This window comes from Populus euphratica, unplaced genomic scaffold (assembly GCF_000495115.2).
Source record: "Populus euphratica unplaced genomic scaffold, PopEup_1.0 scaffold220.1, whole genome shotgun sequence".
In the NCBI taxonomy this organism is placed as follows: domain Eukaryota; kingdom Viridiplantae; phylum Streptophyta; class Magnoliopsida; order Malpighiales; family Salicaceae; genus Populus; species Populus euphratica.
Window position 1 is genome coordinate 343,826 of NW_011500103.1, and position 14,063 is coordinate 357,888.

The 14,063-nt window shown below is 32.9% G+C and overlaps 1 long non-coding RNA gene across 1 annotated transcript in view; it reads right to left on the minus strand.

Annotated features, from left to right (window-relative positions):
• The window catches only part of LOC105109545 (uncharacterized), a 23,931-nt gene extending 10,105 nt beyond the window's left edge, over positions 1-13,826 (minus strand). Inside the window, exons 1-2 of the long non-coding RNA XR_839279.1 lie at positions 13,816-13,826; positions 12,702-12,710 (exon numbers count right to left, since the gene is read on the minus strand). This is a non-coding gene — a long non-coding RNA (uncharacterized LOC105109545). The remainder of the gene's footprint in view (positions 1-12,701; positions 12,711-13,815) is intronic.
• Positions 13,827-14,063: the final 237 nt, after the last annotated feature.

Below are 14,063 nucleotides of genomic sequence, written 5' to 3' on the forward strand. Positions count from 1 at the left end.
CTTGGTATAACAAATACTTGGCACTCTCATAGCCCATACTGTATGGTATAACCGACACCTGAGCTATGAAAGGAACTTAATTTGTTGTTAACATAAGTTAGAATCATGAATGCGTGATGAGATTTACAAGTATTAGCATTAATCGAATAAGATAACTGATGTGATCATGTTAATAATTTATAATTTGACTGAAACCTCCTTTGTATGTGGTTTCTAATTAAATAATAAGAGTTTATACTATACTTGTTTGACATACCATTAGTGAAACCTCTAACCTTGACATTTATTATTATCATTGTTTAATCCTTACATTAATATTCCATCTCAAAGTTCTCATCATCTTCTTCTTCTTTTTATTTATTTATTATTATTATTATTATTATTATTGATATTACTATTATTATTGTTGTTGTTGTTGTTGTATTATTGTCATCTATAATTTATACAATTAACCTTCCTATGGTTCGACCCCGATCTTGCTGGGTTATTTATTACTTTGACACTCCTGCACATGGGAGAAGGCATTAATCTTTTCATCGTGTCACCATGCATTTAGACATCTTGGTTTCCAGATCAAGATCATGCTCTTGCTTTCTCTCTTTGTATTTTTTGTAATGTTTATGCTTTGCTTTCATTAACATCAAGTTTATGCCTTTCATTTCATTTCCTTTACTTAGCTAACTCTTATCTTATTTATGTTCTTATTTTGTTTATCTATTTTTTTTCTTCCATTATGTCTAGCTAAGTTTATTATGTCAAGGTGAAAAGCTTACACTAATGGTGTAAGAATAAGTATAGTGTAAACTCAATATGGACTTTAATGTTTGATACTAACATGTTTTATATTTGTTATCTGTATAAACTTAATATGGATTTTAATGTTTGATACTAACATGTTTTATATTTGTTATCTTGTTCACTCTTTAACACTTTGCTTGTTAAATGACTAATCTAGATTTATGTTGTATAACACTTGGTACAACAAATACTTCGCACTCTTATAGCCCATACTGTATGGTATAACCGACACCTGAGCTATGAAAAGAACTTGATTTGTTGTTAACATAAGTTATAATCATGAATGCCTAATGAGATTTACAAGTATTAGCATTAATCGAATAAGATAACTAATGTAATCATGTTAACAATTTGTAATATGATTGAAACCTCCTTTGTATGTGGTTTCCAATTGAATAATAAGAGTTTATACTATACTTGTTTGACATACCATTAGTGAAACCTCTAACCTTGACATTTGTTGTTATCATTGTTTAATCTTTACGTTAATCTTCCATCTCAAAGTTATCATCAACTTCTTCTTCTTCTTCTTCTTATTCTATTACTACTACTACTACTACTACTACTACTACTACTAATATTACTACTACTAATATTACTACTACTATTAATATTGATATTATTATTATTATTATTAGTATTCTTATTACTATTAATATTAGTATTACTACTATTATTGTTGTTATTACTATTTTTGTTGTTGTTGTTGTTATTTATAATTTGTATAATTAACCTCCCTGTAGTTCGACCCCGGTCTTGCCGGGTTATTTATTACTTTGACACTCCTGCACTTGGGAGAAGACATCAATCTTTTGGTCGTGTCAATAATGGTATCATTTATCCTATTTCTGACAGCAAATGAGTAAGTCTTACCCAAGTTGTACTCAAGAAGTCTGGAGTCATTGTGATAAAAAATCAGAAAAATAAGTTAATTCTAACTTAGACAATTACTAGGTGGTGCATGTGCATTGACTATAGAAAACTTAATTCAATGACTAGAAAATATCATTTTTCTTTACCTTTCATGGACCAAATCCTAGAAAGAGTTGAGGTCATGAATTTTATTGTTTCCTAAATGGTTATTCATGTTATAACAAATTGAAATTGCATTGAAAGATCAAGAGAAGACTACTTTCACATGTCCATTTGGTATTTTTGCATATCAAAGGATGCCTTTTGGATTATGTAATGCACTAGCCACGTTTCAAAGATGCATCCTTAGTATATTTAGTGATATGGTTGAACATTTTCTTGAGATTTTTATGGATGATTTTTTTTTATTTTTTATGATTCATATGATGATTATTTGACTAACTTAGAAAAGATTCTGAGCAAGTGTGTAGAGAAGTATCTTGTACTGAATTGAAAAAAATATCATTTTATAGTAACAAACGACATTGTACTTGGTCACATTGTTTCATCAAAAGAAATTGAGGTTGACAAATCTAAAATCAAGTTAATTGCTAACTTGCCAACACTAAAATCTATTAAAGATGTTAGATCATTATTTGGACATGTTGGTTTTTATAAAATGTTCATCAAAGATTTTATTGTAATATCTAAGCCTTTAAGTAACCTTCAAACAAAGGATAATATTTTTGAATGGACTGAACATTATGAAGAAGTCTTTGTTAAACTTAAAAACTTGCTTACTTTTGCTCCTATTATTCAACCTCCTGATTGGTTATTACCTTTTGAAATATTGTATGATGCTAGTGATTATGTTATGGGTGTTGTTTTGGGACAAAGAAAAGATAAGAAATCTTATGTGATTTACTATGCAAGTAAAACTTTAAATAGTACTTAAATGAATTATACCACCATCGAAAAAGAATTATTTGTAGTAGTATTTGCATATGAAAAATCCAGGTCTTATTTTGTTGGCTCACCTGTTCTTGTTATTAGTGATCATGAAGCATTGAAATATCTAAGAAAGATAATAAGGCTAGATTGGTGTGATGAATTTTATTACTTCAAGAATTTGATATCACAATCAAAGATAAGAAAGGCACCAAAAAATGTTGTCGCAGATCATTTGTTATGATTGACAATAGATTCAAAAGCTGACATCACACCAATCGATGACTACTTTTCTGATGAATCTTTACTTTCTATTTTTACATTGCCTCAATTTGCTAATATTGTCAATTTTCTTGTTTCAGGACAATTGCTAGCTTATTAGAGTACTGAAGATAAAAGAAAGTTCTTGAACAAGGTGAAGAACTTTTATTGGGATGACTTTTATTTATTCAAATATTGTCCTGATTAAATATTTCAAAGATGCATTTCGGATAATGAGGTAAGTAGTGTAATTAAATTTTATCATTCTGAGGCATGTGGGAGCCATTTCTCATCAAGAAAGTCAATTGCAAAAATCATACAATGTGGATTTTACTGGCCCACCATGTTCAAGGACTCACATGTATTCTGCAAGACTTGTGAAAATTATCAAAAGTTGGGATCTATGTTAAAATTTCAAATGATGCCTTTAAATCCTATTCTTGTCATTAAGATCTTTGATTATTGGGGTATAGATTTCATGGGTCTATTTTCTCTATTGTTTGGTTTCTTGTACATATTAGTCACAGTAGATTATGTTTCAAAATTGATAGAGGCAATTCTAAGTCAAAACTATGATCACAAAATAGTGATAAAGTTTTTGAAAGAAAATATTTTGAGTCGATTTAGAATCCTTCGAGCCATGATAAGTGATGGTGGAACATATTTCTGCAACAAGTCATTTGAGTCTTTAATGAAGAAATATAGAATCACACACAAAGTTGTCACCCCTTATTACGACATGACCAGAAGATTGATTTCTTCTCCAAAGTGTAGGAGTGTTGAAGTAATAAATAACCCAACAAGACCGGGGTTGACCTATAAGGAGGTTAATTGTATAAATTATAGATAACAATAACACAACAACAATAATAAGAACAACAACAACAACAACAACAATAATAGTAATAGTAGTACTAGTAATAATAATAATAATAATAGAAGAAGAAGAAAAAGAAGAAGAAGAAGAAGAAGAATATGGAAGATTAATGTAAGGATTAAACAATGATAACAACAAATGTCAAGGTTAAAGGATCCACTTATGGTATGTCAAACAAGTATTGTAAACACCCAAAAGAAATATATATATATATATATATATTAATGTAAGGATTAAACAATGATAACAACAAATGTCAAGGTTAAAGGATCCACTTATGGTATGTCAAACAAGTATTGTAAACACCCAAAAGAAATATATATATATATATATATATTAATGTAAGGATTAAACAATGATAACAACAAATGTCAAGGTTAGAGGATCCACTTATGGTATGTCAAACAAGTATTGTAAACACCCAAAAGAAATATATATATATATATATATATTAATGTAAGGATTAAACAATGATAACAACAAATGTCAAGGTTAGAGGATCCACTTATGGTATGTCAAACAAGTATTGTAAACACCCAAAAGAAATATATATATATATATAGACAGAACTGATGACTCAGTTTTCTCTGTCGATTTCTCGATCGGTAGCGAAGCAGTTTTCGCTGTCGATTTCTGCACCGGCAGCGATGCAATTTTTATCTTAAAAAAATAAAATAATAATAATTAACTTAAGGAGCTGAGAGGGAGGGGTAAAATTGGTTTTAGATAGACCAAAACAAGGATAATAACACATCTAAACCAACCCTCAAACACCCACATTTAATGGGGAGTATAAATATAAGGAGGAGAGAGAAGGTAACCCTAGCTCTTCTCAAAGTTGTTTGCAGCTGTATGTCCAATTACACGTTACTCTTCCCTTTCTCCTCCCCAACAGAAACCTAAGCCTTGTGAACGTGTGAGGGAGAGAAAGAAGACCTTGAGAGAAGATCGGATAGCTACCTAGAGAGAAAGGAAAAAGGAACCAGCGTGAGAGGAAGAAGAAGGAAGAGAACCAGCGGGAGAGGAGGAAGAACACTGTCAAACCTTCCTCAAACCTAGCTAGATTCAAAAGGTATGGGTCATGAAACTCCCTTCCTCTTCTCTTTAAGATCCAGAACAGGAAATGAAGAAGAAAAACCCTAAGAAAATTGACCTAGGACCTAAGCTAGCTATGAACAAAATAGAAATTAACTAAGCAGACAAGGAAAATAGAAACAAAATGAGGCCAATTTCAGAACATATAACAAAGAAAAATGAATAAAATAGAAACAACAAATCATAGTAGAGGGCTGGCTTTAACTATAGGGTTGGCCGGTATGCAATATGTGTGTTCTACTGGGATTGGTTGAAGGATTATGTGCTGGAATGGATAGTTTCAATGTGTGTATTATGCTGGAATGATTGAAAGATACATTTTATAATTGATGGTTTTCAATGTGTGTGTTCTGCAACGAATTAGTATTCGCTGCTGAAATTGAGTCTTCTGCAGCAAATTAGAATTCACTGTCGAATTGGGTGTTATACAGTGAAATTTTGATTCGTTGCCAAAAATATATTGGCTGCAGTGAATTAGCATTCGCTGTTGAAACTAAGTCTTCTGCAGCGAATCAGCATTCGTTGCAGAATTGTGTGTTATGTAACAAAATTTTGATTCACTACCGAAACTATGTTGGCTGCAGCGAATTATTATTCATTGCTAAAATGGAGTTTTCTGCAGTGAATTAGAATTCACTGCTGAATTGTGTGTTCTGCAATGAAATTTTGATTCGCTGCCAAAAATGTGTCGGCTGCAACGAATTAGCATTCTCTGCCAAAACCGAGTCTTCTGTAGCGAATCAGCATTCGCTGCAAAATTACGTGTTCTGCAGCAAAATTTCAATGTGCTGTTGAAACTGTGTCGGTTGTAGCGAATTAGTATTCCCTCTAAAATTGAGTCTTCTGCAGCGAATTAGAATTCACTATCGAATTGTGTTTTGCAGTGAAATTTTGATTCGCTGCCAAAAATGTGTTGGTTGCGACGAATTAGCATTCGCTGCCAAAACCGAGTCTTCTCTAGCGAATAAGCATTTACTGCGGAATTGTGTGTTCTGTAGCAAAATTTCGATTCGCTGTTGAAACTGTGTTGGCTATAGCGAATTAGTATTCGCTGCCAAAATTGAGTCTTTTGATGCGAGTTAGAATTCACTGCCGAATTGTGTGTTTTGCAGCAAAATTTTGATTCGCCGCCGACAATGTGTCGACTGCAGCGAATTAACATTTGCTACCAAAATTGAGTCTTCTACAACGAATCAGCTTCGCTGCAGAATTGTGTGTTCTGCAACAAAGTTTTGATTCGCTATTGAAACTATGCCGGCTGCAGCGAATTGGTATTCGCTGTCGAAATTGATTCTTCTACAATGAATTAGAATTCGCTGTCGAATTGTGTGTTCTACAGTGAAATTTTGACTCGCTACCGAAAATGTGTCGGGTGCAGCGAATTAGCATTCACTGCCGAAACTAAGTCTTCTGTAGTGAATCAGCATTCGCGTCAGAATTGTGTGTTCTGCAGCAAAATTTTGATTTGCTATCGAAATTGTGTTGGCCGCAGCAAATTAGCATTCGTTGCCGAAACTATGTCGGCTATAGTGAATTAATATTCGCTGACAAAATTGAGTTTTCTGCAGCGAATTAGCATTTGTTACCGAATTATATGGTCTGCAGCGAAATTGTGATTCGCTACTGAAACTGTGTCGGCTGCAGCAAATCGCTATTGAAGTTGAGTTGTTTACAACAAATTAACATTCGCTGCCGAGTTTCATGTTCTACAGCGAATTTGTGATTCGCCATTGAAGTTGAGTTGGTTGTAGCGAAATTATGATTCGCTGCCGAAATTAAGTTGTCTGTTATGAGTTAGCATCTGCTATCGAAATAGTGGCGCCAGCAGCGAAACAGTTTTCGCTGCCGAATTGGCTGCCAGCAGCCAAACAGTTGTTGTCGCCGAATTGGCAGCCTACAGCGAAACAGTTCTCACTGCCGATTTCTACAATAAGCCTCCTAGGCAGAAATGACTTAAATGCTAGTAACAATTTCATGGTATGATGGTATAAAATATAGAACACTTGAATGTGAACATATGAACTCTTGAAATAAGTGTGGTGACGAATGTGATTCAAAAATACAAATGTACTGATTTGTGACCATTGATGTCTTAGGTGGTGCGGTCGGGATTGGATCATCATCAAGACAAGAACAAACCACAGGTGGAGCTGGTAGGTGACTTCCACTTTCCTTTTTCATACGTTAAATAATGCGATACTTTAACATGAATGTTACCATATTGGGTCAGAATAGATATCTGATTGTCAAACATTTAAATGTTGTCAAATGGTTGATTAGCTTCGGCTAATGACATTCGAATGGATAACCGGGACAAAGGATTGATTAGCCTCGGCTAATGGCATCCGAATGGATGACCGGGATAAAGGAATGATTAGTCTCGGCTAATGGCATCCAAAGGGATGATTGAGACAAATGACTGTTTAGCCTCGGCTAATGTATCCCTTCCGGACAAACGACTGTTTAGCCTCGGCTAATGGCATCCAAAGGGATGACCGGGACAAACGACTGTTTAGCCTCGGCTAATGGTATCCGAATGGATGACCGAGACAAAGGAATGATTAGCCTCTGCTAATGGCATCCAAAGGGATGACCGGGACAAATGATTGATTAGCTTCGGCTAAAGGCATTCGATGTGGATGATTGGGGTGAGTGAACGGTTAACCTCAACAAATGATGCCTTAAGAGGATAACTGGATTTAAGATTATGGTTGATTACAAGAATTAGTGCATCTATATGTACTATAAATTGTGTATACTATGTACATGAAGAAACTATAAATATCATGCATCAACCATGGAATAATGTTAATGTTTCATTTTTTTGCCAGACCATATAATTATCATTATTACTAATAAGCAATTGCATTCTCTTAAATGTTTTGCACTACAACAGGGACATCACATCAACGAGATGCCTAGGAAACCCGATACACGGGAACCTACTTTTCCAAGGAATTATGTAGTTGCATCCTGAATCACGATGTATTTTGTATGGATCAATGTATTAAATGTATAACTTTTATTGAACTCTTTTGTTTAAATTCATGGTGATTATTAGTAGGATAGAAATGCAAACTCATGTCTATGTATGTATATTATAATATAAACTTCTAAGTATGCAAAGATAATATTATGTGTTGATGTAAAATTCCCTTTTAAATGAAATGTTGAATGTTGTTGATGTATGGATTGCATTTTGATGATGTGAGGAAACAGGTTTGCAAATTATCGACATGATATGTGTCAAGAAAAAAAAATTCTATTGTTTTGGGGCTTGAAAAGCTTGGTTGTTACAAGTATAATATAAATTCTTATTATTCAATTGAAAACCACACACAAAGGAGGTTCCAATTAGATTACAAATTATTAACATGATTACATTAGTTACCTTATTCGATTAATGCTAATACTTGTAAATCTCATTAGGTATTCATGATTATAACTTATCTTAACAACAAATCAAGTTCCTTTCATAGCACAGGTATAGGTTATACCATACGATTGAGCTATGAAACTGCTAAGTATTTGTTGTACCAAATGTTATACAACATAAATCTAGATTAGTCATTTAACAAGAAAAGTATTAAAGAGTGAACAAGATAACAAATACAAAATATGTTAGTATCAAACATTAAGGTCCATGTTGAGTTTATATTATACTTATGCTTACACCATTAGTGTAACCTTTTCACCTTGACATAATAAACTTAGTTGAACATAATGAAAGAAAGAAACATAAATAAACAAAAAGAAACATAAATAAACAAAATAAAAACATAAATAAGATAAAATTTAACTAAGTAATGGAAATAAAATAACAGGCATGAACAAGATATTAATGAAAGCAAAACTTAAGCATTACAAAAATACAAAGAAAGAAAGTAAGAGAATGATCTTGATATGGACACCAAGATGCTTAAATGCATGGCAAATGCCTCCTTTTATAGGCTAAAATTAGGAACTATTGATTTGATGACTAATTGATGAGTGGGTGGCCAACTCTTGACTTTGTGACAATCTTTATCTTCTCTTATCTACCCAAAATGTCACTAATAACATCATAATTGAAACCACTTGAAAACATGAAAGTTATAGGAAATTATCTCAGTATTCCATGACAAAAAATAGAGGTCATTTGGATATCTAGAACTCCATATATGGGTCAAATACTAAACAGTGTTCGGGCTGCAAGACAGATTCAAACTTCTTTGTTGCTGCTATAATTTGGACCTGAAAATGACCTTTTTAAATCTTGGGCTCATAAAAGTTGTAGGCCTATGTCTTACCTTTCCATCCATATAAAGTAAACCTAAATCCGAGATCACAGCTCTAGATATAACCTAATTACCAAACAGTGTTCCGGTTTGGACTGCACCAGCATCTCTTTTTTAAGTTTAGTCATCTCTTTATCCTTTCAATTTTAGTTCAAGTACTAATGAATTACCTTCAGATAAGTGGACAAGTAGAGCTTGCTAATAGGGAGATCAAACAGATGTTGGAGAAAACAGTGAACCCTAATAGGAAAGACTTGTCTTTAAGACTTAATGATGCACTTTGCGCTTATCGAACTGCTTATAAAATATCATTAGTTATATCACTTTATAGACTAGTCTATGAAAAACCTTGTCAATTGCCTGTTGAACTTAAACATAAAGCTTATTGGGCTATTAAAGCTTTTAATTCAAACCTTGATCATGCTAGTCAACTGCAAAAATTACAAATAAATGAGTTTGAGGAAATAAGAAATGATGCATATAAAAATTCAAGAATTCATAAAGCAAGAATTAAAGAGTTTTATGACAAGAAAATACTGAGAAAAACATTTAATGTTGGTAAAAATGTCTTACTTTATAATTCTAGACTCTCTTTATTTCCTGAAAAACTAAGATCAAGATGGAGTGGACCTTTTATTGTGAAACATGTGTATCCATATGGGTCTTGTGATATCAAGAATCTAAAGAATGACAATGTTTTCAAGGTAAGTGGACATAGTTTGAAAGTTTACTTTGATAATTTTTCAGTTGAAAATGACTCTATTGAATTGAGTGATCTTGTATATAAAGATTGATTTTTTTTTTCTCACATTGGTTTGTGTTTCATTTTGGTGAAACTTTTGTTTTGCTAATCTCTCTTACCTTGGTCAAATGACGGATAATGGTACTTCGTGACATAAGTCGGTTCTTTTAGTTTCTGATAATAACTGATATCTGTGTATATATTTGTACAATTGTTTGCTCTTTCCCCTTTCTTTGACTCTCTCCTCCAATTTTCATTTGAAAACGGATACCATTCTTGAAAAATTTAAAAAGTATTTTCCCGTTCTGCCTCAGAATGCGATTATAAAAATTTACCATTGTGTAAAATTGAGGTTGTTAATGAATCATGGAATTCCTGAAGATATTCATTGGTTGATTGAAGCAAAGGTCCGATTATCAGGTGAGTCCTCTAATTGTTTCATTTCATACATGCCTGGAATAGGTAAAAGTCCCAGATGGACTTGTAATGCAACATGTCATTCCTTAAGAATGGTATCTGTAAACTGTGAAGATAAAATACAATTAATTAAGGGTGGCTTGAGTAAGGGGGCTTTAGATAATCTTCTATTGACTCTTGAGATGCATTCTAGTGAAGATGTGCATCGTGCAATTCATGATTTATAGCCACTATTCCATAAAGAACATGCTCAATATAGTCTTAGGAATCTAACTGAAAAGGACCATATTTGCCAGTTTTTGAGAAAACTGGATGGGAAGCCTATTCTCAACCCATAAAGGGTGTTTAAACAGTTCCTGCATGTAAAATCAAGGGAAGGTGTGAGCTAGAATCACAACTACCTATACATACATATGTTATTTTTTTTCAAATATATATATACACTTCTATATAAAGAGAGAGAGTGAGACTTCAGTTGGCCTATATATAGGTGGTATGATTGCATTTTCAAGTTCTCATCTATAAAATCTTCTCTTCCCTGCCTTCATTTATACTCAACCCATACATTCAACAGATATAGAAATGTGTAGAAATGATAGGTTCCTCAAGTCATCACATATGAAACATTTGTGTTTTCGGTGGATTCAGTCCTGGGAAGGAAATAGAGTTTTTAGAATTAACAAATCATCTTGGTTAGGTACTAGCTAAGAGAAAGATTCATTTAGTGTATGGGGGAGGTAGCTTTGGGTTAATAGAAGGAGTGTCAATAATTGCATTTTTAGGAGGTATTCAAGTTATGGGAGTTGTCCCTAAAGCTTTAGCACAAAGGAACATCATTGGAAAAATAATTGGAGAGGAACTATAGGTCTCCACAATGTCTGATCGAATGAATGCAATGTTTAAACACGCTGATGCCTTCATTGCCTTACCAGCTGGACTGGGTACATTAGAAGAGATCTTTCACATTTTGTCTTGGGCTCAATTGCACATTCACCATTCACCATAAAACCATAGGTCTGTTAAATGTTAATGATTTTTATGATAAATTGTCGTCTTTTCTTAATCATGCTATGGAACAGGAATTTCTAACATCTTTAGCATGACAAATCATAATCTTCTCTGCTACTGCTGAATAATTGATTGACCAACTATAATCTTTCACTCCTGTAATTGATCCCTCGATGAGTCGTGTAAATTGGTCAACTAAGAAAAGCCGTAAAAAGAGCTTAGATTGGATTTGAGCCTTTGTTTGTGAATTCTTGTGTCTTTTGGTTTTCTTAATAGTATATTATTTTATATTTTGTTGTTTCTTATATTTGTTTAAGTGTGTTTCAAGATTGTTAGTGTTTGGTGTTTCAGGTGATATCTTTTATACTCTATCTTTCTACCTTAGGACATTGAGGATAATGTCTTATTTTGGTTAGGGAGAAAAGCTAGAAGTTGATATTAAAAAAACAATTAACTAACTGTGTTTTATATTTTATAAACCATTTGCAAAACTGTTGTTGCTAGGATGACAGAGTGATTAGTACTTAAAAGTGCATTTTTATCAAGGTTTTATGTCATCATTTTCCACTTGAAGTATCAATAACTCCTTAACTAAAGCATGTTTTATAACAATATATCTAATAATATAAGATACCTTTAATTTATGGTAAATGTTCATTTTAAATGCGGGCCTATCACATAAATGAAAGGATTGATTGATGAATTTAAGAACTGAAATTGAAAGGACAAAGAGATGACCAAACTTAGAAAAGAGATACCAGTGCAATCCAAATCGAAACACTGTTCGGTAATTGGGTCATATCTGGAGCTATAGATCTCAGATTTAGGTCTACTTTATATTTTCAACATTTGCAAGCAACCTGGAGATGATAATGATTTACAGGAAGTGGACTTTACTAAAAAATTAATTCATGATCAATTTCCAGTGAAATTGAGATTGATGAATATGATGATTTACAAATGATTTATTTTTAGGAAGAATCAAAGACAAGTAATTGGAGGACACAAATTGAGGAATTGCCACCACGATCAATTAAGTCCATACCTTCAAGTGTTCAACCACCCAAACCTGATTTGAAGCCGTTGCCATCCAATCTCAAATACTCATTTTTGGGAGAAAATGAAACATTTCCGGTAATAATCTCTTCCAAACTCAATGCACATCAAGAAGGTAAGTTATTACAAACTCTGAAAATACACAAAAATGCATTAGGATGGACCATAGTTGATATAAAAGGAATTAGTCCTTTGATTTGTACACACATAATTTATTTGGAGGAAAATGCTAAACCCTCTAGGGAAATGCAACGAAGGCTAAATCCTAATATGAAAGAAGTAGTGAAAAATAAAGTCATTAAGCTTCTAGATAATGAAATCATTTATCCTATTTCTGACAGCAAATGGGTAAGTCCTACCCAAGTTATACCCAAGAAGTCTGGAGTCACTGTGATAACAAATGAGAACAATGAGTTAATTCCCACTAGAACTGTTACTGGTTGGCACATGTGCATTGGCTATAGGAAACTTAATTCAATGACTAGAAAAGATCATTTTCCTTTACCTTTCATGGATCAAATACTAGAAAGAGTTGCAGGTCATGAATTTTACTGTTTCCTAGATGGCTATTCGGGTTACAACCAAATTGAAATTGCATTGGAAGATCAAGAGAAGACTACTTTCACATGTCCATTTGGTACTTTTGCATATCGAAGGATGCCTTTTGGATTATGTAATGCACCAGTCATATTTCGAAGATGCATGTTTAGTATATTTAGTGATATGATTGAACATTTTCTTGAGATTTTCATAAACGATTTTTCTATTTTTGGCGATTCATTTGATGATTGTTTGACTAACTTAGAAAAGGTTTTGACGAGGTATGAAGAGAAGAATCTTGTGCTGAATTGGGAAAAATATCACTTTATGGTAACAAACGGCATTATACTTGGTCACATTATTTCATCAAAAGGAATTGAGGTTGACAAATCTAAAATCGAGTTAATTGCAAGCTTGCCAACATCAAAATCTATTAAAGATGTTAGATCTTTCCTAGGACATGCTGGTTTTTATAGAAGGTTCATCAAAGATTTTAGTGTAATTTCTAAGCCTTTAAGTAACCTTCTAACAAAGGATACTATTTTTCAATGGACTGAACATTGTGAATAAGCCTTTGTTAAACTTAAAAACTTGCTTACTTGTGCTCCTATCATTCAACCTCCCGATTGGTCATTATCTTTTGAAATAATGTATGATGCTAGTGATTATGCCGTAGGTGTTGTTTTGGGACAAAGAAAAGATAAGAAACCTTATGTAATTTACTATGCAAGTAAAACTTTAAATAGTGCTTAAATGAATTATACCACCACTGAAAAAGAATTACTTGCAGTAGTATTTGCTTGTGAAAAATTCAGGTCTTATCTTGTTGGCTCACCTGTTGTTGTTTTTAGTGATCATGCAGCATTGAAATATCTTCTTTCTAAGAAAGATTCTAAAGCTAGATTGGTGCGGTGGATTTTGTTACTTCAAGAATTTGATATCACAATCAAATATAAGAAAGGCAGCGAAAATGTTGTTGCAGATCACTTATCAAGATTGACAACAGATTCGAAAACTGACATCACACCAATCAAGAAAGACAACTGCAAAAATTTTACAAAGTGAATTTTACTGGCCCACCATGTTCAAGAACTCACATGCATTTTGCAAGACTTATGAGAATTGTCAAAAGTTAGGATCTATTTCAAAACGTCACATGATGCCTTTAAATCCTATTCTTGTCATTGGGATC